The sequence below is a fragment of the Danio rerio genome, chromosome 12, assembly GCF_049306965.1.
Source record: "Danio rerio strain Tuebingen ecotype United States chromosome 12, GRCz12tu, whole genome shotgun sequence".
In the NCBI taxonomy this organism is placed as follows: domain Eukaryota; kingdom Metazoa; phylum Chordata; class Actinopteri; order Cypriniformes; family Danionidae; genus Danio; species Danio rerio.
Window position 1 is genome coordinate 42,692,212 of NC_133187.1, and position 26,990 is coordinate 42,719,201.

General features: G+C 36.2%; 1 protein-coding gene across 4 annotated transcripts in view; it reads left to right on the forward strand.

Moving 5' to 3' along the window:
- The first annotated feature begins 6,665 nt into the window (after positions 1-6,665).
- LOC101886358 (cadherin-18) overlaps positions 6,666-26,990 on the forward strand; it is a 433,737-nt gene continuing 413,412 nt past the window's right edge. For 2 of the 4 annotated variants that reach the window (XM_021480410.3, XM_073918841.1), the window contains exons 1-3: positions 6,666-6,816; positions 10,451-10,609; positions 10,907-10,970. The gene's annotated coding sequence lies outside the window, so the exon portion shown is untranslated. The remainder of the gene's footprint in view (positions 6,817-10,450; positions 10,610-10,906; positions 10,971-26,990) is intronic. The other 2 variants (XM_073918837.1, XM_073918842.1) reach the window with 1 other exon arrangement.

The window sequence follows — 26,990 nt, forward strand, 5'->3', positions numbered from 1 at the left end:
TCCTCAAACTTTAATATCTAGTTCTATGATGTTATTATCTGCATTTAGTATTGTTATATCACCCCACCAGTCACTTTATTAGCTACAGTAGAAACTAATTTCATTTTATGAACATGTTGATGTTGAACTATGCCAATCTTCAAATGAATATCTTGACGTCATAAAGCATTATTTTTTATGTTAATTTTTTAGCATTTTGAGTCAAAAGCTCAACATATCGCTGTTATTTAGATCTGAGACATGAGTCAGGAGTCTAAATTGTACCCTTTTATAAAAAAGATCAAAAGCTTTCTAAGCCAGCCAAAGAACAAACTGAGTTAAAGTTTTAAATAAATGTCCACTGTTCTTACATATTCAGAATCAGTAACTGCTTTCTATAAAAGTCTTACTCCACCTGAGAGAGAAAACTGATCAGAATGTTTTGTTCTTTAACATCCGCGAACACTTGCTTTTCTCACTTGCATGTAAGAGAGAGAGAGTGAGAGAGACGGATTAAACCAGGCAGAACCGAAACAAGAGTAGAGAATTTAATCAGGAGCATTTGAGCTCAAAGAAAAGACAAACAATTCTCTGCCAACACACCTAATAGTACAACAGACGCCATACAGTATCTATCTATCTATCTATCTATCTATCTATCTATCTATCTGTCTGTCTATCTATCTATCTATCTATCTATCTATCTAACTGTCTGTCTGCCCGTCCGTCCGTCCGTCAATTTGTCTGTCCATCCGTCCGTCTATTATTTTTTTCTTTCTATCTATCTATCTATCTATCTATCTATCTATCTATCTATCTATCTATCTATCTATCTATCTATCTATCTATCTATCTATCTATCTATCTATCTATCTATCTATCTATCTATCTATCTATCTATCTATCTAACTGTCTGTCTGCCTGTCCGTCCGTCCATTTGTCTGTCCATCCGTCCGTCTATTATTTTTTTCTATCTATCTATCTATCTATCTATCTATCTATCTATCTATCTATCTATCTATCTATCTATCTATCTATCTATCTATCTATCTATCTATCTATCTATCTATCTATCTATCTATCTATCTATCTATCTATCTATCTAACTGTCTGTCTGTCCGTCCGTCCGTCCATCCATTTGTCTGTCCATCCGTCCGTCAATTATTTTTTTCTATCTATCTATCTATCTATCTATCTATCTATCTATCTATCTATCTATCTATCTATCTATCTATCTATCTATCTATCTATCTATCTATCTATCTATCTATCTATCTATCTATCTATCTAACTGTCTGTCTGCCTGTCCGTCCGTCCGTCCATTTGTCTGTCCATCCGTCCGTCTATTATTTTTTTCTATCTATCTATCTATCTATCTATCTATCTATCTATCTATCTATCTATCTATCTATCTATCTATCTATCTATCTATCTATCTATCTATCTATCTATCTATCTATCTATCTATCTATCTATCTATCTATCTATCTATCGGTCCGTCTATCTGTCTAACTATCTATCGGTCCGTCTATCTGTCTAACTATCCATCCATCCATCTATCTATTTAATGTTCTGTCCTCCTATCAATTTCTCCATCCATCCTTACCTGACCTCAAAAATGTAAGACTGGATACATAAATGATTTAGCAGTCTTTTAAGCTTTACATAAGGTTTGCAAGTATGAATATTTTGAGAAAATATCATCATCAGCGTCAGCAAAGAATTGTTCAGAGAGAGGAGGAAGAGTCTTGCATGTCCGTCTAAAAGAGCAGTGCACTGTCATCTTTCAGGCTGTCTGACCTCTCGACAAGGTTTTAATACATCTCTCTCTCTCTGCTTTTCTCTCCCTACACTGTAGCATTCATTACAATCCAGCATTTGTAGAGTGTGGTCTGAATCTCCCCAATTCTCTCAAATATTTTAGCTGAGCATGTATCACATCGGACAAGAAGAAAACAGAGAAATCCCACTAGAAAGGCTTGCAATATAGGTTCGGATTCATTTGTTTCGTGTAATTAATTCACAACCATGCACCCACAAAGCCTGTTTATCCTCCCGAGGTATTCAGGTTTCTCAAAGAGCAGACCCTGACACTAAATAGGTTTTTTCTACATTCAAATCATCATAGTTTTACCTTTGGTGCATTTCTTAAATCATATTTAATATTTGCAAAACAATGTGTGTTATGTACAAACAATTACAGCAAAACACAATGGATTACCTGCAAAGACGTGCAACTTTCATGTCTCAAAATGAAGTTTGTGTCAGTGACCCTATCTGTGCTATTTAAATGACTAGTCTTTGTGTCATTGCTCATGAATATGATTAGGGCTGCACAATATATCGTTTCAGCATCGATGTCATAATATGTTTGTCCACAATAGTCTAAATCAGTGGTTCTCAAACTGTGGTACGTGGAGGAATCAAATCTGTCATATGTACATGCTACATATTTTTCAAAATTTATCAAAAATATTTATATATGAATATGATGACATATAGCCTATATTTCTAAGGTCCAGGCAACATTAATACTTTACATTTAAGTACAGATTTTTTTTTTTTTTTTAACTTTTCAAAAACAGTAACCTTTCATTTTAAATTTTTAAAAGCATATTTTAATTTATTAATGTTTTATTTTTATTTATTTGTTTGTTTATTTTTTACATATAACACAGTACAGTGTTAATGTTCAGACTATTTATAATTTTTAAAATGGCTGACAATAATAAATATTTTTAATAATTATTAATCTGCCTCATTTTTTAACTGTGCAGTGCTGTAGCTGCTTCATCAGGCCTACTACGCTACTGTATTTCAATACTGCTCATTATGGTGGTACTTGGAGAGACAATTATTTTCTAAGTTCATACTTGATGAAAAAAAGTTTGAGAACCACTGGTCTAAATGTTAAGTTGTGATTGTTCTTGATCAGAACAACAGTTGAGAATACGTGACATTTGACAAAATGACATTTCCAGAGATGGGTTACGGCTGGAAGGGCATCCGCTGCGTAAAAACTTGCTGGATAAGTTGGCGGTTCATTCCGCTGTGGCGACCCTGGATTGATAAAGGGACTAAGCTGACAAGAAAATGAATGAATGAATAACAAAATGACATCTATTGAGGAACTTTATCAATGACGTTGTCTGTCTAGGGCAAATAGCATTTTAGGGGATCCAACCCACCCTGGTCATAGCCTGCTCACGCTCATGCCATTTACAGAAGCCTGAGAAGCAAATCAGTGCGGTTTCGTGTTAGTTTTTGTCCTGTCATTATAAGACTTTTGAATAATACCATTTCTTAAACATTGTTGATAGCTAGTATTGAATAATAAATCAATAAATTTGTTAAAGTGGCATAAATTGTTAATATTCTATTATTATACTCTAATTCTATTTTTATGGAATTATAAAAGCTTATTTATTATGTTAGGATTTTATAGTGTTTGTATAGTGATGTTTTTTATGTTCTTGTTGGGTCTGCTGCAACTTAATTTCGTTCTGCTTTACAATTCTATTGTGATGTGTTGGATAAAGTAAATAAAGGAAACTGAAACTGATTTGTCATTACAAAGTGTAACCAACAGAGTAAAAGCTTATTATTTGCATTTGTTTTAAAGGTATTTCAAGAAAGTTTATAGCATTCTGGCACAAAAAAAATAAAAATTACATTTGAGACTTTAATGAGGATATATTTTCCTGAATGAAAACAATGAAGACTACACAGTGTTATTTTACATTATATTATTAAATTTCTGTACCTGAATATACTGCTTGATTCTACGGAAAACCATATAGCACTATTAATTTTACCTTTTTTGTTGCTCTATTGTAATTATTTTTGATCACAATGTGTTTCTTATTTTTAATATATGATTCACACCCTTAGAAATTCACCCAAGTCAATCATATTTAATGATTTCTTTGCAAATAGATCTATTCAACCCATGTGGTGAAACTATTTATATTGCAATATATAGTTGAAGTCAGAATTATTATATCCCCTTTGATTTTTTAAAGTTTTTTTTTTTTAATATTTCCCAAATGATGTTTAACAGAGCAAAGAAGTTTTCACAGTATGTCTGGTATTTTTTTCTTTATTAGCCCCTTTAAACTATATTTTTCAGTCTACAGAACAAACCATCATTATACAATAACTTGCCTAATTACCCTAACCTGCCTAGTTAACCTAATTAACCTAGTTAAGCCTTTAAATGTCACTTTAAGCTGTATAGAAGTGTCTTGAAAAATATCTAGTCGTTATTTACTGTCATCATTGCAAAGATAAAATAAATCAGGTTTTAGAAACAAGTTATCAAAACTATTGTGTTTAGAAATGTGTTGAAATAGTATCTCCGTTAAACAGAAATTAAGGAAAAAATAAACAGGGGGCTAATAATTCAGGAGGGCTAATTATTCTGATTTCAACTGCATAATGCAGAAAAATGAAATATTACAATGTCAGATTTTTCCAATATCATACAGCCCTAGTCAGAATGTTTAATATGTTGTCAATAAAATATTGTACTTTGTTCGTATTTCCTATCATAAATAATTTGTGTAATTCTGATGACAGTGGTTGAAGATACACTATTTCTTTATAGCATATGCAATTAAATGGTAAACATTTACACATCATTCTGTTATGGATGAATAGTATAAAACATGCAAGTTAAATTGAACATGTTGTATCTACATATTGTTTGCGTAATTGAATCCACAGTGTATCTTTTGATCATTGGCTACGTTGCAGAATTTGCAACAAAACTGTGGGCTTTATTTAATCAGAAGTGTATCTGTTCTTGGCCACATCATTTCCAGCATCCATCTATCTTACTCCTCATTTTCTTCTAGGCTTGACCTTGCTTGCATCCTTGCTGTTCTTCTATTGTCCAACATTAGAACACTATGATATGCTGTGGTCAGTGTGTTATCACTGAATGTTCAAGAACTGTCCATCGTCGGAGAACTTTTCAACTCAAAATATTTAAAATATTCCTGACAAATCACCAATTTTGGATTCATTTAATTATGAAATGAATTAATGTTTTGTTTCATTGATTCATTTTCTTTTGGCTTAGTCCTTTGTTTATCAGCACCACAGTGGAATGAACCACCAGCGATTCCAGCATATGTTTTAAGCAGCCCTTTATGCCTTTTCAGCTGCAACGCAGTGCTGGGAAACACCCATACACTCACATTCACACACTATGGCCAATGTATATCCAAATCTAGGAGCACCTGGAGGAATCCCACGCCAACACAGGGAGAACATGCAAACTCCACACAGAAAAGCCAACTGGCCCAGCATGGAGTCGAATCAGTGACCTTCTTGCTGTGAGAACCACTGAGCCACTGTTCCACCTCCTATATTCTGTTTTTTTAGTAGGTAAATGGGGTAATATAGCCTATCCTTATTTTGAACATTAATGATAATAGATGACGTACACCAGGAGTGTCCAAACATGGTCCTGGAGGGCCGGTGTCCTGCAGACTTTAGTTCCAACCCTAATCAAACACACCTGAACCAGATAATCAAGCTCTTACTGGATATACTAGAAACTTCCTGGCAGGTGTGTTGAAGCTAGTTGGAGCTAAACTCAGCAGGACACTGGCCCCTCCAATACACCCCTGATGTAGACAGAAAACAGTTAATTCACTACTGCTTTATAATGTGCTAAATGGTTTGGTAGTTGAGGTAGATTTTATACATATAATAACTTCTGATCTGCAATTGTACCAAAATAACTGAGGACAACGTGTTATTATTATATATATATATATATATATATATATATATATATATATATATATATATATATATATATATATATATATACATATATATATATATATATATATATATATATATATATATATATATATATATATATATATATATATATATATATATATAAGCACAGAAGACAACAGCGTCATTCTTTTACCTCTGGGGTCTATGCAGGGGTGGATTTGGTGTACAAAGTCCATACAAAGAGGAGATTAAACCTTTATCATAACAGTGTCCTATGATTGCTGCCTGTAATGAGGAAATGTTAGGAATACCTAATGAATGATTTGAGATTAGGATATAAAGCTTCTAAGTTGAAATTATTTTTAAAAATGTGTCTTTTGAACGTCGAATTTTTGTGAAGGACCGAAGGACATAAATACTTTATCCTCATTGTACAAATCTTGTACTTTCCTTTACCCTTTTTCAGCCCATATCCGAAATCCTGCAGCACTTTTTCCTGGTTTAAAAATGTGGTTTATTTTAAAAAATGTTATTTTTTTGCAAAAAAAAAAATAAAATAAATAAATAAATAAAACTTTTCACTGCACAAACACATGATATGAAATAAATAAAAAATGAAATTATCTCATTTTGTTGATAAACTCTGCCAGAAGGTATAAATATCTGGTACTCGAACATTTCACAGCTCTGTATTTTTTTATTTGCAAAAAAAAAAAAAAAAAAAAAAAAAAAACAGTTCACAAGTGTGCAGCATTAGGCTATTCGTTTTTAAAAACAGAATATAAATAACACTATCAATGAAAAAAAGATACAAGAGAACGAAAGAAAGAAGAAAAAAAATTAAGAACATGGTATATAAACTTGAGGGTAAAACATTTAAGAATTCACTCTGTATGAAGACTTAAATGCATTAAACGTGATGTTTTTCAACTTCCTGTTTCCTTATATGGGCTTCCATGTTGTGAACAAGCAATGTGACTGTCAGGAAAACGATTGACCAAACAAAGTTGGAGATTGTTTTCTCTCTAAAGACCGCCAAGGACAAATATGATACACACCCAATTCACTGATGTCTGTCAGGTAATATGGATATCTTTGTTAAAATGTCATTTATATGTTTTAATCTGATCAAAATTACCAAATTCATGCCAAATAGAGAAAATGAATCACAGATTCATCATAATCTCAGATTATGGAAGGCTATTAATAATAACCTGTAATTAGTAACTTATTTGATTGTTGAGTACTACTGTTTTCGTAGTATGAAGAGCATTATTTAATACTTTGAAGTGTGTTAATACAGTGAAAAATGCTGTTCACCCACATATCTGATATTGTCATCAACTATCAAAAGGCTTTACTATTTATAACTTAGGTAAAGTTGGTTTTATATTCGCACTTTCAGTATTTCTCATTAATAATATATTCTCAGAAAAGTATCCATTGCAAATTCTAAATAGTGAAATCATATTAGCAGCCAACAACCATCAAAGTACAACAATGTTCACAGACAATTAAATAGTGCTAATGTTGTTTTGAAGTCATACTTACATGTGATTTCAGTCTGAATATTCAAATAAGGTTGGCGAGTCACCAAACTTGTTCTTGCAGGACCGGTGTTTAGAGTTTAGCTCAACTGAATCAAACGCACTTGAACAAGCTAATAAAAGTTTTTTTTCAAGCCAATGGATGACGTTCCAGAAAGCATTAGCCAAACTATCCGAAATATAAATATTGTTTGATTTTTGAAAGTATTACAGTGTTTATTTATTTGTTCATTTATTTGTAAACTTTTATAAGTACCACTTGTTGAGCCTATACTAGGGTTGGGCATCTAAGCTATAATGCCGATCCGATACGCATCTCGATACAAAGAATACAATCCGATATATTAGCGATACATTTGTGACATTGTGATGCAACACAATACGATTTACACCCATATCACGATACAATGTGATAATTCAGCACTAACTGATTAGATCAAGTTTATGAGATGATGTAAGAAAGGATGCTGTGCCATTGAATGAGTTTGATTATTTATTAACCAAGTAAAACCAAGACTTTTTTTACAAACTGGCTTTTCTCTCAGAGCCAGAGTGTCAGTTTACAGTAGAGGGCCATTTTAGAACCTATAGCACATATTATTTAAGTATTTTCAAGATAAACAGAATGTATAAGTGCAATATATATTATAAATGTATATATTTGCACTCTTTCAACATAAAGGTTTACCATTGCACAACAAGAATTGTGATTTAACTTTTCAACTATGAAAACAAGTTTTACAAAGATATATTGTGCCACTGAATATTCAAAACTTCAGGTCGTGAACTAGCAGTGTTATGTTGCTTTGAAACATCACTGTCACTGTAAACAACAGGCTAATAAAAATATAAATAAATAAAAATTAACAGGAGGTGTTTAAAACCTTCGTTCTCCGTGACACTAGGCTGAATATCTTTGCAGATGAACAATGCAATAGCATTCGTTATTGGCGTAGAGCGAGCAGAACTGTTGCGCATGGAGAAAACTTTCAATGCTTTTCTCATCACTTTTGGAGCTGGTAGCTACAGTTGAAGCAGAGCAGGAAGCCGGGGATGCAGGAACACTGGAAGATGCTTCCACAACAACACCGAGGCGCCGCTTCAAGTGAGATATCAGATATTAGTCAGATATTTACAGATGCGCGGCACATTTTGCAAATTGCATCTGTCCTGTCATGTCGTCCATCCTTTTTGCAGAATCCATAATGTTGCCATACTTTAGATTTAAAACTCAGTGAGGAATAAAATGTTTGTTTTGCTTCTCGCGCTTTCCGAGGGCGCACCACTAGCTTCATCCGCACACCTGATACACTGAGTTGTAGTGTAAGTGTACACATCCGCAAGTCCGTTGCTAATGCATACTTTATGTAGGTCGATTAAATTATGCGCCAAAAACAGGTTGACAACACTTGTTAATAAATAAAAAATACATTCTATATTAAAAATATAAGTTGTATCTTGGAAAAATCGATGCATCTCGCAAAAACCAATGCATCTCGATTTGCTTCCAAAATTTCATTCATCCTCTGCTGCTCTACCGATGCACTCGCATCGTGCACGCGCATGACCGCGTATCGATACATATCGGTTAATCTTCCCATCCCTAGCCTATACACATAACCCTCAGGCCCGGATTGGCCAATTGGGAGGACCGGGAGAGTTCCTGGTGGGCCGGTCTGTTTTTTGGCCACGAGGGCTGGTGTTTCTAGCTGCTTGCACTCTCAGCAGTTGCACTTTTTTCATTTATTTATTTATTTGACCATAGCCTCACTCTTTTTATTCATTATTTTGCTGCAGCTCTGCTCTTCTCATTTATTGTCTCGCAGCCCCATGAGCAAAATGCAGCCTGCAGGGTAATGATGATGTAACTATCATTCCGGCCACACAAGCATAACAGCTCCATTGTTGTCCAATGGTCCGCACATTGTGTCACGACGTCGTCAATCTGAGTTCGATCCTCGCCTGAGTAATTATTTATTTATTTATTTTTTTTCTTCATTGTTATTGTTAAGACATATACAACTGTAAGGTTGTTGAACATTTGAAGTTCTAAAGCAGCTGTTTTCTTGAAAAAAACGTGATATTGTAATTAGAAACTGAATTGGAAATGACCTTATTTTAATATAATCAGTTATGAACTGAGGTGGGCCAGTCTAATGCTTGAAACTCCAGGGCTGAAAAGGAGTCCCACTCCGGCCCTGCCACCCTTCCAGTTTGATAGAGCAATTGGACTAGGAAGCAGAGTCGCGTGACGTCAGACATAACAAGCAGATACAGAATTTTCCATATCCATAGAGTTACTGACTTGGTATACTTGAATATAGTCTTACAAGATATACTTGAAACCTCCAGGCAGGTGTGTAGAGGTAAATCAGAGCTAAATTCAGCAGGGATGCCAGCCCTCCATGGCCAAGGTTGGTGACCCCTGCTGTACATTGTTTTCACAGTATGTCATCAACTGGGCATATTGGAGGCACAGAATCTAAACAATGCCACTGAAGCGAACAAACCCTTTTTTTTTTTCTTTGCAGATAATTGCTGTTGAAAATGATCAATTATTGACATATTTTGGGCTGTGTTAGCCTAGTATCTTAAATAAATACTGCTTTTACATATCTTTCACAACCTACTTAACATCAGTTTGTCAAAATATTGCACATTTAAACATCCTGTGAGATGCTTTGAAATGTGCATGTTTTTTTATTGGATGTCTGACATAATCTCAATGGAAAAATAAAAAGAGTGTGGGTACCCCCCCCCCCCCCTAAAAACAGTCCAAAAGAGTTATGCTTTTATCGCAGCTCTGCCAGTAAGAGTGGTTGAGATCAATCATTCATTTTCTTTTCGGCTTAGTCCCTTTATTAATCCAGGGTCGCCATAGCCGAATGAACCAACTGCGTGATGCTATCATGTCAATATGTACCAAAATCTTTGAGGAATAAGTACCTTGTTAAATCTATGCCATGAAGGATTAAGGCAGTTCTGAAGGCAAAAGGGTGTCCAACAGGGTACTAGTATGTTGTACCTAATAAAGTGGCCGGTAATTCAATGACAGCTGGACCAATCCAAACACTTTCCACACCCATCGCAGTCTATTTAATGAGCATATTTATCCGAGTAAGCCACTGATTACATGTCGTGTTCTTTTGCTTTGTCCGTGCCTTTAGGAGTACTTTACAATCTTGGATGATGATGGACGAAAGCATCTGCAATATTTGTCATTGAACCCACCAGTTCAATACACAACTATTAGCCTCTGTCAGACTGATTAAACAACAGCAGATGAAAACTGGAGATGCCTGGACTGAAAGCCAGAGCGATAGAGAGTGAGTATGCAACCTCAATCGACTCTCTCCTCTGCTCTCTCTCTCTCTCTCTCTCTCTCTCTCTCCACCGTTCCTTTGCTTTCCAGTCCTCTATTCATCTGCTAGCCCTCCCTCTACCTTTCGCTTTCTCCTGGACTATGTTTGATTCATGCCAGAAAGATGATTCACACTCCACCATATCCGGCATGAGGGAACCCTCACTCTCCATCCATAATTCAGATCCCCTCTCTCTCCTTCTCTCTTTCTCTGTTGTATCTGCATCTCCATCCTCACGCACGCTGCCTGGATCCTGTGCAGCTGTCGATGCATCGGGTAAAAGATTGCGCCGTATAGAAGACGGGGGATCTATGAAAGCCTACAGGTAAGACCGAAATCCCTCGCTTTCCCTGCGATGTTGGCCCATTCGGGAGAGGAATGAATATTGATGCATCGGGATGTGGATTATGGATGTGCGAAGTTGGTGGGAAATATAGATGAGATTGAGAGTTGTGGAGTGATTGAAAGTGAAATAGAGATTGTGTGGGTAATTTGATGGTTAGGGATGGGTGGCGCTCGATGGTGTCTCACATGTGATGTATCGTTCAATTAGAGGCGCTCTCTCTGGGAAAAGTTATATTGCTTACTTTATGCGTGTGTGTGGTGGCTTGTTGCCATATTGAGACTATTCATTCTCAAAAGCCAGTGAAGACACTGATACTACATTCATGCCTTGTTGTGCCTTGTTCAGTGTTTGTCAGAGTTTGTGTTTGTGTGTGTGTGTTGCTTGGAACAGTTCAATAATGCAGTTACTTGGGGATGTAACACATTTGCTGATGGAGGATTTTTTTGACACCAACACACAAGCACAGAATGCTGCATAATAGGATGACAAATGTGTTGTTGTCATGGGTTGTGTTTTCCCTGGTAAAATAGTAATGATTCACAGCTGTTTTCTATTTATGCTACTGTAATCTCTACTCTTCTTCTTTTTTAAGTTGAAAATTTAATTCTGCAGTTTAACACAGAATTTTATTGACATTTTTACAACCTAGACTCCTTCTGATTATGTACCCCTATAAACATTTCTGAAGAGTGCCAAATAGGTCCCAGGAGCTACGTTTTTTTTTGCAGTTTTTGTTTTCGCGAATCCACCAGAGGCTGCTGTGTACGCTTTTTGAGATGTCAAATTTCTCTAGAGAGCCTTTTGTGATAGCAATTCCATGGCAAAAATAATCAAACGTACCTGTGATGTTTATGCGCGAGGAGACGTGAACCGCGAGCAGATTACAGGTCTGCACACGAGGAAACTACTGCTCGTGCACACAGAAGATGTTCACACGTGCGCTGAACTGATCCACCGTGAGGAAACAGCCGCTTGTGAGCTCGTTTTAAACAATTGCTTGCTTGCTGGCTCTTCGCTCTGCTCGCGCAAAACTTTTTGGATTTTTAGGACTTTGTGTACTTGTTATCTCTAATGCTACTGGTTGCCGTCTGTTTGCAGAAGTTAGGCGGGATCGGACGCAGGTGTAAATATCACAGAATTAAATATATATATATATATATATATATATATATATATATATATATATATATATATATATATATATATTGTAGCGAGGCAGAGGGAAAACACAAACACAGTTGACTAGAGTTACAAACAAGTCCCCGGAGGGTGCTTTATTTACAAGTGATATACGTGATTTAAAGGGTGCTCTTCTTGAGGTGCGTGCTCGAGTGCTCCGGGGAGGTGGTGAAGGAAGGTGAGAGTTCTGGTGCTGGATCGTTCACGAGCTGGAGTGGGCTGTGGGAGAGACAGAGAGACACAATATCTCTCCCTGGCTGATGAGGTCAAGCTGTGAGCGATCCGGTGCTGATGAGGTTCCAGCTGGGGCGAATTTGTGACCAGGGCGACGTGGCATCAGTGTGCTCGCTACAATATATATATATATAGTTTGCAAGTCGTAATCAAAGTAATCATAAACAAAGTTAGATTAATATATTACTTTTATATAACTGATTCTGCACATTTGGCTGATTGCTTGCCTTTATTTCCTGTAATGTATAAACTTATTGTACTCTATACTTTTATAATGGCCATTATTGAGTCAGGGTATATTTCGTATTTTTCAATGGAAATGAAAGGAGGCAGTTATGTCATAGGCTCTGTTTTGTTATATATATGCATACAGTGTAGATGACGGTCATATAAATTTGCAGCTACACAATGCCTCAACATTTTTGGTGTCTGTTAAGGTGAATATCAAATGTCAATAAGAAAATAGGCATTTCCTTATATCATCTATTCGTTTTAATATTCAGATTGTTAGCCTGCATGGTGATGCGAATGATGTTATGAAGTACACTGTTCTCTTTGAAGATTTACCCGACGTGTCCTCTGGAGTTTGTTTTCCATATCAAACTTGTGAAGTTTGAACTTACAAGGAAATAATGCAGGACTGAACTTTGTGCACTTAATATTCAGGAAAAAGCTCCTGTCAGATGTGAATGTCTGCAGCCATGTCTCCATTTTAAGATGTGTCTGTTTTCCCCCATCCACACCGACACGCAGCAGTAGCGTTTTAAAACCAATTTGGCCTTTTAAGCGTTTTCAAAATGATCCATTTTCAAGGCTCCATTTTTCAAACTCCTGGTTAGTGTGGACGGAAGGTGTAACTTAAGCAAAACGTATGCGTTTTAAAATGAAATGTATTAGTGTAAACGAAGCCTCAAAGACTGACTGACCACTCGACCGATTACCTCGACAGAATCCACTTCCCTTAACCCAACCGAAAGTGTTTTAAAAACCACTGGTTGACCAGCATCCACCCACTTCCCTAAACCCTAACCGATAGTGTTTTCAAAAGCAATGCAGAAAAAGAAAAGCCCTTGCCGCAGCCTGATTTTTACCATGTTTTTAGATTTTACCACATTCTCACCCTGTTACTTCTGTTTTTGTCTTACCTGCTTTCTGGAACCGTTCTTTGCTGGACTCGAACCCAGTCGTCAAGGTCAACTCTGCTCTGCTTTTTGTGCTTCAAGCTACTGCACATAGTGGTAACAGCATAAAAGCTGTTGAGGTAAGCGGTCAGCTGGTAAGCGCGAATAGGAACAGCGTCATACCGCCCCATACCGTTCGTTTTAAAGACAAATTGCAACCATATGTAGCTCTGGCTATATAATTCGCGATCTCTAGAAATGTATATAAGGCTACCTTTTCAGATTGAGCCTATGTTGCATTATAAAGTGTTGGCATTGTAAATTTTGATTCAAAAACTAGGGATTGAATTGCTTGTAGCTTTTTTTCTTTTAGTTTACTGATTTATTTCTTAGGTAATGGAAAAAGGCATCCCCATTTAGAGCTCTTTGATATGTCAGATGTTCCTCTAGACAGCTACAAGTTTTTGTGCTGGAAAAAAAACATCTTACATATTTTGTCTCAACAGTGACTCAGTGCTAGAATTTGCCAAGATACAAATATGTTAACATTACCAAATGATATGATTTTTATAGCTCTATATTCTTACTTTCTGCCAGCTGTCAAAAAAGAAGAAAAAAAAAACATTTTCCTTCACAGCTGCTGGTTAAATTTTAATCTTTAAATAACCACACATGGTGGCTCAGTGGATAGAAATATCGCCTCCCAGCAAGAAGGCAGATGATTTCAGCCCTGGCTGGGTCAGTTGGCATTTCTGTGTGGAGTTTGCATGTTCTCCTTGTGTTGGCATGGGTTTCCTCCGGGTGCTCTGATTTCCCCCACAGTCCAAAGATATGTGATATAGGTGAACTGGGTAAACAGAATTGGCTGTAGTGTACTGATGAGTGTGTATGGGTCTTTCCCAGTACTGGGTTGCAGCTGGAAGGGCATCCTCTGCGTAAAAAAAACATGCTGGAATAGTTGACCGATCATTCCACTGTGGTGACCCCTGGAGCGACTAAGCCGAAGAAAAATTAATGAAATAATTGAATAACCACACACACACAAACACATGCATGCATTGGTCAATGAATCTAAAGCTAAATATACATTCGCAGATTATATACTGTTCGGTAATGCTTAGTTCCATGCAATAAATGGAAATAAAAAGTTTTGTCTTTTGAAGTACGACCTTCTGCTCACCAATGCTGCATTTATTTAATTAAATATGCAACAAAAGCAGTAATGTTTATGTTTCAATATGTTATTGCATATTTACTCTCCTGCTGGCAATCCTAGCAAATTTGTTCCTATGGGCTTATATATAGCCTTATATAGCAATCCCAGTAGTGGGAAACATCCATACACACTCATTTATACACACACTCATACACTACGGCCAATTTAGTTTATTCAATTCAACTAATGCGCATGTTTTTGGACAGTGGGGGAAACCGGAGCACCCAGAGAAAACCCACACCAACACAGGGCGAACGTGCAAAATCCAAAGAAATAACAACTGGACTTGAATCAGCCATCTTCTTGCTGTTAGTTGACAGAGCTAACCATTTAGCCACCATGCCACCATATACATATATATTGAAGCAAACTATTTAACTGCTACTATTTTCAACCCAGGCTCATTCTGAAAACGTAGTCCCGTGGAGGTTTCTGTAGACCGCGAAATACGTCCCGGGAGGTACGTATTTTTGCAGTTTTTGTTTTCGTGAACCAGCGAGAGGCTGCTGTGTGCGCTTTTTCTTATCTCAAATGTCTCTCGTGAGTGCTGCGCTTGTAACCCACGAGAGGCCGCTGTCTGACTGACTGAATGATTGTCTGTGCGACTGGCCAATCGGCTGACCTACCCTCCTCCTTCCCTAAACCAAACCAATTTTACCGATTGAACCGCCCGCCCAATTACTTTCCCACACTCTTGACTATTTTCAATGTATGTTTACTAGCTTAGTTTTCTCACAGTTCATTTTAGGTAAATGGACTAGTTGCTAGGGCTGCTCGATGTTGGGAAAAACCATAATCACGACTTTTTGGTCATAATTGTAATCACGATCATTTAAATTAATTATCAGTTGGTCATATGGCCAAAAAGTTCTGGAGATATATATTTATCATAAATTAAAATTCATAAATGTATTAAAAACATGAATGAATCAAATACACATAAAAAATGAAGCTCTTCCCATGATGCAAAAGTCAAATGACAGTAAAATATTTTACTTATTTCCATGTGAAAAGCAATAATCGTTTAATCTTGATTAATGTTTTTTCCTAATCGTTGGAAACCAAAATCGAAATTGAAACTAAATTTTTATTAATTGCACAGCCATACTAGTTGCTATAATTATGAGTTTTGCTAATTAGTTGTATTGTCAAATTAAGTTCAAGAGTTCACACTTAGCTGATGATTGATTTATAAAGCTTGTTTGGCATGCTGTCCTGGGAGAGAGCCCTGAGCTCATACGATCCTTGGTTGGTCTCGAACTTCCCTGCTGTAGTAGCTAATGAACAGATAGGGATTGCTCTTAAGAGATACTTACTAGAAGCATGTCTCTAGTGCCGATTTGGATTAGTCAATTAACTTAAGTTGCATGTTTTTGGACGGTGGGAGGAAACCGGGGAACCCGGGGGAAACCTACGTGACCACGGGGAGAACGTGTAATCTCCGCACAGAAACGTTGGCTGGCTTGGTAAGGACTAGAACCAGTGACATTCTTGCTGTGAGGCAACAGTGCTAACCACTGGGCCACCATGCCACCCATCTAGGAAAGGAGGATGAGTAGGGGTGGAAGGGGGGTTCTTCAAAACGAAGATGGCTGTGATATGGAACTTAGGGTATTTATAGTGGCTTAGAAATTGTCTGATTGGTGAACAGTGGTGGAAAGAGTACTGAAAATCATATTAAGTAAAAGTAACATTACTTGCATGAAAACGTAGTGCAAGTAGAGTAAAAGTATCTGTTGTAAATATTACTCAAAGTACGAGTAAAAAGTAGCCCTAAAAAAGTAGTACTCAAGAGTAGTGAGTATTACGCTTTGAAAGCCAATGCATTTACATGTAATTTGTGGATGTGTGTAAACGTAACATTCTGTAGTGCATTTAGTTATTGCCCAGCAGGCACACAATGTCATAAGATGTTAATATTAGGTTAGATCATGACGTCAGGTGACCAAAATTCAATGTCTAGCCAGTTTCTAAGGACTAAGTTGTTTTGATTTTCAATAACGACATCAGATGAGGTTCATGTTTGGTTGATATTAGCTTGTTAAAAGATACCAAAATCTAATGTTTTGAAATTTTGAAATTTATTCATCAGGTATGATACCCAAAATCCGACATCTGATAGACGTCATAGTAGTAACGTCCACATAACGTCAAGCTGTAACACCATAAGACGTTGATATGTGGTTGATTTTAATTTGGTTGTTGGACATTGATGTTGAATTGACTTTGAGTCCTGACGTCAACCCGATTTTCATTTCCGAAAAAAATGCAACATTGCCACACCATTGGGGTACAACGTCAATCTGACATCATGTTGATGTTTTGTGCCTTCTGGATGTTTAAGGCCATTTCGGTCATCATACAGTAAACATCCATCATCTTCTCAACAGTGACATGCATCTGAACAGTCTCTGGGTCAATGCGTGTAAAGATTTTGGACATCTTTTTGGACACTTTTAATGGTTTCAAACAGTTTGCTGCAATTAAAAATCTCTTGAGGTAGATCATTATGCTGCAATTTACCTTCTATGTGCAATTTGATTGGACAGGAATCACTGGACTGATTTTTCTAATCCCCATAGACAAGAAAGAAATAAAGTAGTGACTGCAGGTTGAAGGAAAGTAGTGGAGTAAAAGTACTGATACAGCTCTAAAAATGTACTCCAAGGAAAGTAAAAGTACACTTTTTTTTAAAACTACTTAGTAAATTACAATTCCTGAGAAAAACTACTCAATTACAGTAATTTGAGTATTTGTAATTTGTTTACACCACTGTTGGTGAATCATAAATTGAATGACGCGGGACCGGCGGCAAGCAATCAAAAGCAAATGATCATCTCGAAATTAGTTTATAAATAAACTTCACAAAGAGTTCATACTCTTACCACTGTTTACAGTCTCACCACTGCTAATGAACTAATTATTTTGTTTATAAAATGCTGATACATTGTCTAATTACTGTATTTTTGGTAAGGCAGTGAAATACTTTTTCTAGTAACTTTTAGTTTTGCCAACATTTTTGTCAAAAGCCAAACTTGACTTTAAATTACTAGTAGCTTTTCCCGGCGTTTAGTGTGTAACATGCCTGATTCATGTCTCGTATTTTGCTCTAATACTGAGGTCATCTGTTGTACTGTGGAAGCAGAAAGCCTTCAAAAAAGATGGCAAAAAGCTGTGGTATTGTCTGAGAGAAAAACAGAGACAGAAGCATCTGTCAAGGATGTGAGCTGTCTCAAGCAAAAGAGAAAGAGGAAGAAAAGATTGCTTTTCTGTCTGACTGCATCTTGTGTGCTTTCCGTTTTTTTTTTTTTTTTTTTTTTTTTTTGAGGGGGAGAAACTTGCTTTTAAAATGCCTTAAGTTAAGAGTAGGCATTAACGATACTAATGATTTGTGTGTCTCTGTGTGTGTGTGTGTGTGTGTGTGTGTGTGTGTGTGTCACGCTGACCCACACTATTGTATTTGTCAGCTATAAGCTCATGAATCACTCTCGTTGATTAAAATGCCTCTAGCACGCAGGCTGTGATTACGCAGATGCTACCATTTCAGCCCAATAGAGGAGAAAAGAAAGATGTGTTGAACTAAGGTGGTACTTCTAAAAGTTTACCACTCATAATGCAATCAAAATCCATGTATGTTCAGATCTAAAATATTGTTATTTTATAATTAGCTATAATTTTATTGTGTCTATATAAAAAGTAAAAAAAAAAAAAGAAAGTTTTGAATGTTACCATGTGCTCTATTTTAACGATCTAGGCACAAAAGCACTAAGGCCGTGTCAGAATCCACTTTTGCTATTTTAAGGATGGAAAAATACACTCTGTGTCCCCGGCGCATGGTCTAACATGGTTGTGATTATTCTTTAAATGAGATATTGTTTTACTACACCCACACTTGTTCACATTACATTACACATAAAAGTAACTAAATTAACACAAGTTAGTGTTATTTCTACAGAAACTTAGTACTGTAAGCTTTACGTAATAAAGGTTTGACTGGTCGTTTTAACATTGTACTCTTTTTTTTTTTTTTTTTTGGGAGTCCGTAGCTTAAATCCAACTAATCCTTCAGACCTGAAGTACACTTTTGAGTGTTTCCAGAAAGTTTTGCTGGGACTTGACGCACAAAAACCGTCACACAAAATGCTCAAGGACAAACTTGTTGGTTGAATCAGTACATTCTGGACAAATAAAAACAGTCATTTCATTGAAGATGTTTTGTTGTTTTCTTTGTGACATTTAAATTGCTTTTTAAAATTAGGTGCCAGTTTTAATTCTGTCTGTATTGATGGCACCTACATTTTAAGTGTTTAAATCTTTTTTTTTTTTTTTAATAAACTTATTTTTGTGATAAGAAATTGTTCAAAGTATTATTTGTATTGCAATATTTGAAGTAAGTTGCACATTGTAGGAATGTTCACTATTGACCAAAATGTTATTATTACTTTTTTTTTCCTTCTGAAACAAACTGTTATTTACAGTAAGATTAATATCAATTCGTAAAGGCAGCTGCAATATAAAGGACCTTGTAAAGAATGTTTACTGTTCAATTTTTGATGTTTTAGTGTACCTGTGAAATTGATATTTTTAATGTGTTTTATGAGTTGTATATTGCAAAACTTTGCAAAATAAATACATTTATTTTGTTTCTAAAAATATGTTTGACACAAGCAAATACTTAAAAGATAATAAAAAAGTGCTCATAAATCTAACATACAGTAACATTACTAAGTAAAATACAAATAACTAAATGCAGTAGTGACACATTTGAATGGGTTTTCAATTCAATTTAATTCAACTGTTTATTGTCATGTGCACGGTAAGGAAACGCATTTCCCTTTACAATGAGATTCTTACTTTGCCGTCCACAGTGAAGTCATACACACAACATACACATCATACACATCATACACGACATACACACAGAAGTGACTGAAGTATGATTATAAAATGTAAGTATATAAATATCTATGAAAGTAAACAATATATAAAACTGATTTAAGTAATTAAACAGCTGTAAACAATGTACAGTGGTTCTTAAACTGTGCTTATTATTGGGTTTTATCTTCTAAGGAATACTTTGTCAACTTTACCTGAATTTATTTAGTTCATTCAACTATAATGTTGCTTGTAGAAACTACTTAACAGACTTGTGTGGAACCACTTGACACTCTTTTTTTATGTAAGTACAACTGTCAGTTTTTTGAGTGATGAATTTGATCAATCATTCATACAATTTAATGTAATTTGCTCTCACAGTGACTATTGAGTTTGGGGGTGGGATTACGTGCCAAGCCTGCTCCTAAAAATTACAAATTTTAGTACAACTCTATTAAATGTGTACAAATTAATCACTAATCTGACAAAACGTCAAAATAGTTGCGTTTCCTTGTGAGATTGGCATGTTTATCCCCCACTAAAGCTCTATGGCTATTGAATTCACTCTCCAGGATATTTGATTAAATCTAATCAAGTGTAAATAAATATGTTATAGTTTAATTAGGGTGTTTATTACATTTTGAACTGTAGTTACATGTAATTAGGCGTGAAGAACATTAACATTTTAAAGCTGTAAAGTTGCAGCAGTGCTGTATCTGTTGCATCATAAGCTTTTAATGCGTTTAAAAAGAACTGTTGCAATATACAGGTGGACTGGACTGTGTTGTGGGTATATGAAAGCTGCCATTTATATTTAATATTTTCGTGATGGTCTTAAGAACTCCAGGGCATGATATATGAGCTGCTGTCTGTTCCAATTAAACAGCATGTTGATCGTTTCGGAGAGATATCATAAAATCGTTTTGTACAATTGTGCATTCATGATGAGAATTAATGAGCGATGCCCTCTGTGATTCTGATATTTTACTTCGTTATCAACGCTGTGATGCCTCGCAGCAAAAGGATGCGCGCTGAATGTGTGATATCTACACATGCACACACACTTGGGCTGGGCCATATGCCAAGTTTTCATAATAAATGTCATTCTTTGGATGTCAGTGCTGAGTATTTTATTTTTATTTTAGCCCATTTGAAATGTGCTAAGGACTGTGCTGTAAGACTCGTTTTGCTGTATTTTCCTATCATTTGGAATATTAAAATACAGTAGTTATGAACCCTGCCTCACAGCAAGAAGGTCACTGATTCGAGTCCCGGCTGCACTAGATGACACTTCTGTGTGGAGTTTGCATGTTCTCCCCGTGTTGACATGGGTTTCCTCCAGGTGCTCCAGTTCAAAGACGTGCGGTACATGTGAATTGAATAAGCTAAATTGGCCATAGTGTATGAGTACGTGTGTGTGTGAATGATTGCGTATAGGTGTTTCACAATACTGGGTTGGGGCTGTGGGCGCATCCACTGCGTAAAACATATGCTGACATAATTGGCAGTTCATTCCGCTGTGGCGACCTCTGAAATAGAGAGTAAGCCAAAGGAAAATGAATGAATGCAATTTGTATCTTAGTATGTATTGTACTCAGTATTTACTATTAATATGTTTTAAAATCATTGAAAGATTTTATATTTGGCTAAATTTGATTAATTTATTTGAGAATAATTGTTATTTTGTTGAAGCAATTTGGAAAAAGACGAAGAAAATTCACATGAATGCATGAATCCACAGAAGAAAATAAAACTTTATATTTGAAATCTGTCTGTTTGACCCTCTACAAAATGTATATGACATTTAATATTTTTGCTTTAATTGCATAAACATTACTTGTAAGTCATGATTTATATTAAACATATATAATTATATTTAAAAGATACAATATAAAAGTTAGTTTATTTGACAGAATAACTCGCATAAGGTATAGTTTTCACAGGTCACCGGCAGCTAGCTCTCTCCAACTCTTACATGGTCAACCCCTAAAGCTAAGCAGGGCTGCACCCGGTCAGTACCTGGATGGATGAGAGCTAGTAATATTGTCTTTAAAATAGTTTTAAACAAGTAAATTCAGCCAAATGAAAAGAAATGAAACTTTTTTTTTTTTTTTTATGAAGAAAATATATTATAGGAAAAACTGTAAAATGTCCTTGCTCTGTTAAACTTAACCCGGGGTATATTTAAAAAAGAATGACTAATAATTTTGCCTTCAACCATTGCCGGCAACTAGTTATACCTAGTGATAACTCTCACATGGTCACCCACAGAAGCTAAGCAGGGCTGTGCCCTGTCATTACCTGGATGGAAGACCACATGGAAAAACTAGGTTGCTGCCAGAAGTGGTGTTAGGGAGACCAGCAAGAGGTGCTCAACCTGTGGTCTGTTTGGGTCCTAACGCCCCAGTATATTGAAGGGGACTCAATACTGTTCGGTGAGCTCTGAGTCTTTCGAATGAGATGTTAAACTGAGGTCCTGACTCTCTGTGGTCATTAAAAATTCCAGGATTGTCTTTTTTTAAAAAAGAGTGGGGGTTTAACCGCTGAACCATGGCCAGTTTTGCCCACTGACTTCTGTCCATTATGGCCTCCTAATCATTGCCATATCATAAATGGCTTCATCACTCTGTCTCCTCTCCACCAATCAGCTGTGTGTGGTTTTTCGCCTGTCACAATATGGCTGGTGTCGTATCATCCAGATCAATGCAGCACACTGGTGGTTGATAAGAAGACCCCCCCCCCCCCCCCCCCCCCCCGAAAAAAAAAATTGTGTAAAGTGCTGTAAAGCATGTCCAAAAGTGCTATTTAAATGTAATGAATTATTATTTTTTTTTATCAATATACTTTTTTTATATATATAAATGCATTTGTTCTTTTCTAGAAGTTTCTAGGAAAAATCTTAATGGGGCAAAGTATTTGATCGGTTGTGATAACCATAATTAAAAAAAAAAGAATATATACATATATACATGTGAAGATACAAGATGTGCAGCACCTGAAACTATGTATACTAAAAGCCTGTGCTGGCATTTCTCCTGCGGTTTTGCTATCAGTGTGTAAAGAGTGGGAGAAGGCGGTTGCATTGACAATCCAACACAATGGGCAGCACATTAAACACATTTTAAAAGTGGTCAGAAACTTGTAAGTAACTGATGAAAAAATAAAATTACATTGAAACCAAGCACACCATTGCTTTTTTTGTGTGTGAAATTCCCAATAAGTTTGATGTGTCAAATGACCCTCTTCCTATTGAAAAAAACAAAAGTTGGATCAAAGATGGCCGACTTCAAAATGGCCACCATGGTCACCACCCATCTTGAAAAGTTTGCCCTCTCACATATACTAATGTGCCACAAACAGGATGTTAATATCTTCAACCATTCCCATTTTATTAAGGTGTATCCATATAAATGGCCCACCCTGTATACATTTTCATTGTATATTATTTGGTTTATTTAATTTTAATACAATAAATAGATTGCTGATGGCATACACTATATAAAAGACAATCGTGTCTCGCTTCTTTTGTGTACATTGTGGGTAAAGGGTTTAAAAATAAACTTTTCTCTGCTCATACTTCCCACATCGCATTGCCAGCAGTCTGTCTTGCCCATGTTGTTAAAATAGTCTCTCAGGGAAAGCGAATGGTTCCTAATAACTGTATGTGTGACATGCCTGTAAATACGTGAAGAGGAGTGTCTGTGCTCATCATAAATAAATATAGTTTTATAAACGTGTTAAACTGCCGTTAGATGTCTGAAAGCAATTGGAATAATTAGGCAGGTGTGTGTGTGTGTGTGTGCCATGTATGAAGAGTGACTTCTCAGTTTGTGAAGACTGTCTGTCTCTCCATCACTGTCAGTTAGAACAGAAACAGATGGGGATTGTTTATGCAGGTCTGTCAGTGGCTGTGAACACAGATAGCTCAAGGCACTGAAGATTGCGCTGCAGTTTTTGCCCATAAGTAGAAGATGGATTGAAAAACACCTCTCAGATGGTTATGTAGGTGCTGTGTAGTTAATCAAGGAGTTGTAGAGTGAGCTAACAGATGTTTCTCAGTTTATGTGTGCTGCAAGGCTGCTGAGACTCGTTAAACAAACCAGCTGATAGCATTTTTTTTAAAGTTCATTGTGATTTCACTGGGAAATCAATGTGTTGCTTTGTTACAGGTTTTGTTAGTGTATGCATTGATAGTGTGTGCAGTAATCTCTCTCCATTCAACCTTCTTAGAAATATGCAAAGTTGAGTCACTTTGGGTCAATCCTGCTGAAAAATCCAGCTTTAACCAGCCTAGGCTGGTTGGCTGGTTTTAGCTGGTCGACCAGCCTGGTTTTAGAGGGGTTTTGGCCATTTCCAGGCTGGTTTCCAGCCATTTCCAGCCTGGTCTTAGCTGGTCAGGCTGGAAAATAACCAGTCAAATCCAGCTAAAACCAGCTTGACCAGCCTGGTTTAAGCTGGATATAGCTGGTTTTGGCTGGACTCCCAGCTTGGCTAGGCTGGTCAAGCTGGTTTTAGCTGGTCATCTCCCAGCCTGACCAGCTAAGACCAGGCTGGAAATGGCTGGAAACCAGCCTGAAAATGGCCAAAACCCCTCTAAAACCAGGCTGGTCGACCAGCTAAAACCAGCCAACCAGCTTAGGCTATTTTAAGCTGGATTTTTCAGCAGGGAAAATGATTAGCTCTCTTATAAAATTTTAATTCTTTAAAAAATATACACTCCCTGGCCACTTTATTAGGTACACCTACTACTTACTAATACTGGTTTTACTGGTGGTCAATTACAAGATTTTTGTACCATACTTTACAACACATCATAAATACTACTGAAATAACAATATAATGACACACACACTCACTGGCCACTATATTAGGTACATCTTACTAGGACTGGGTTGTACCCTCTTTTGCCTTCAGAACTGACTTAATACTTCATGGCATAGATTCAACAAGATACTGGAAACATTTCTCAGAGATTTTGGTCCATATTGACATGATAGCATCATGCAGTTGCAGATGCATCAGACCAGGCGATGTTTTTCCATTTTTCTATTGTTTAATTTTGGTGAGCCTGTGTGAATCGTAGCCATAGTATCTTGTTTTTAGCTGACAGGAGTGGCACCCGTCACGGTCTTCTGCTGCCGTAGCTTATCTGCCTCAAGGTTGGATTGTGCGTTCAGGGATGCTCTTTTCCATACCTCAGTTGTAACGAGTGGTTATTTGACTTACTGTTGCCTTTCTATAAGCTGGATCCATCCAGTCTGGCCCTTCTCCTCTTACCTCTGGCATCAAAAAGGCATTTGCGCCTACAAAACTGCTGCTCACTGGATATTTTCTCTTTTTTCTGACCATTCTCTGTAAATCCTAGAGATGGTTGTGCGTGAAAATCTCAGTTGATCTGCAGTTTCTGAAATGCTTTCAACAACCCATCTGACACCAAGAACCATGCCACTTTTAAAGACACTTAAATCCCCTTTCTTTCCCCTTCTGATGCACTGCTTGAACTGCAGCAGATTGTTTTGATCATGTCTACATGCCTAAATGCATTGAGTTGCTGCCATGTGATTGGCTGATTAGATAAATGCATCAACGAGCAGTTAGACAGGTGTACCTAATAAAGTGCCCGTGAGTGTATAAGTGTTTGACGGGGAGATTTTTTTCTACAGATTTTTAAAAACATAATATTTTTAAGAACTAATTTCCAATAAATAAAATATTTTATTTGTGTAGATTATTTACTAATAGTTTCTAACTCTTAGCTTTGGAGCTAATAGCTTGGACATCAACTGGATATACTATATAGTCTGCAATTTCTCTTATGTCTCGCTTTGCATTTCCATTTGCAGCTCTTAATGTAGCGAAAAAGATGCACCATGTGTAATTAATACTTGGTCTAAATGCTTTTTAATGGACTTCATTTTGCAGTTAATGATTTTGGACTTCTAAGATGTGTTTTTGCCTCCTAAGTAAGTGACATACTTGCTAATTTCAACTTACACACTTTCAAACTGCAGTTAATACAAGCTTGCTTGTGAAATTTTCACATCTCAACTTTGAGACCCAAAACTTTAGCTGCATTCTACTTTATATGCAAAGATTTCAGCTTGATAACTCTGACTGTCTGAGGATGCTGTTTAGAAATCACAAATATAACCCTGTCATTAACTTTCAACGTCTTTTACTTTCAACAAATACGCATTTTACATCCAAATTGCAGAAAACAAATGATATTGTGCAACTCTAGAATTTGCTCTGCAGAAGTGCAATTATCAGAATCATTTAACCGTGTTTTAAACACCTGTCACTGTATATTTTTTTGCTATTTCTGATGCAATTTCGGTGCAAGCCAATTTATAATACCCATTATATTGAGTTTAAATGTTTACTTTATTTGGGTTCAGTGGAGCTGATGAAGTCAGTTATATTACTTTAAAATGAATAATAATGATAAATATCAGTCTAGAAATTAATATGCTAGCATAATAGATTCAGGCTTAAAACATATTTGCAAATAAATAAGATATTTGCTTTCCTTTGTTCCAACAGCAGTTGAGTTTCTTAACTTTAAGCCTGAATTTTATGTACGTACACTACCTGACAAAAGTCTTGTCGTCAATCCCAAGAGCAACAAATAATAACTTGACTTCTAGTTGATCATTTGGAAAAGTGACAGAAGGTAGATTATTATTATTATTATTATTATTATTATTATTGTTGTTGTTGTTTTGCTTGTTTATTTAACAGGGACAATACACTTGACATTGTTATACAAAGATAACCGATGTTGCGTACATAGGGGAAATAGCATAAAGCTAATTTGCAGCTCTCATCCCTGGTTAGGCTTTACATTTAAAAAAATAAAAAATAAACAAACAAGAAAAAAATAAACAAAATACAACAAATATGTACAGCAGTGGTCACCAACCGTTTGAAAACTGAGAGCTACTTCTTGGGTATCGTTTATTGTGAAGGGCTACCAGTTTAATACACACTTCCTAATTACAAATTTGCTCAATTTACTTTTAATTATATGTTATTAATAATTAATGATATTCATCTATGTGAAGGCACTGATCATGTTAATGATTTCTCACAATAGTTGTCAACAATGATTGGAAACAGATAAATATCAACCAATGCAAGTGTGATTTAAAAAGAATAGCTACAAAACAAATTAGATGCAGCTTACTGGTAGGTGGTGCTATGGTAAGCTAATTTTATAACAGGTCCACGGGCAACTCATGTGATCCTCGCTGGCACCATGTGGGTGACCCCTGATGTACAGTATATACAGAGCCCCAAACATACAATTTAAGTCAATCTGCATACATAACATAAATGTAAACCTGACCAACCTGAAAGAATAATACTTAACAG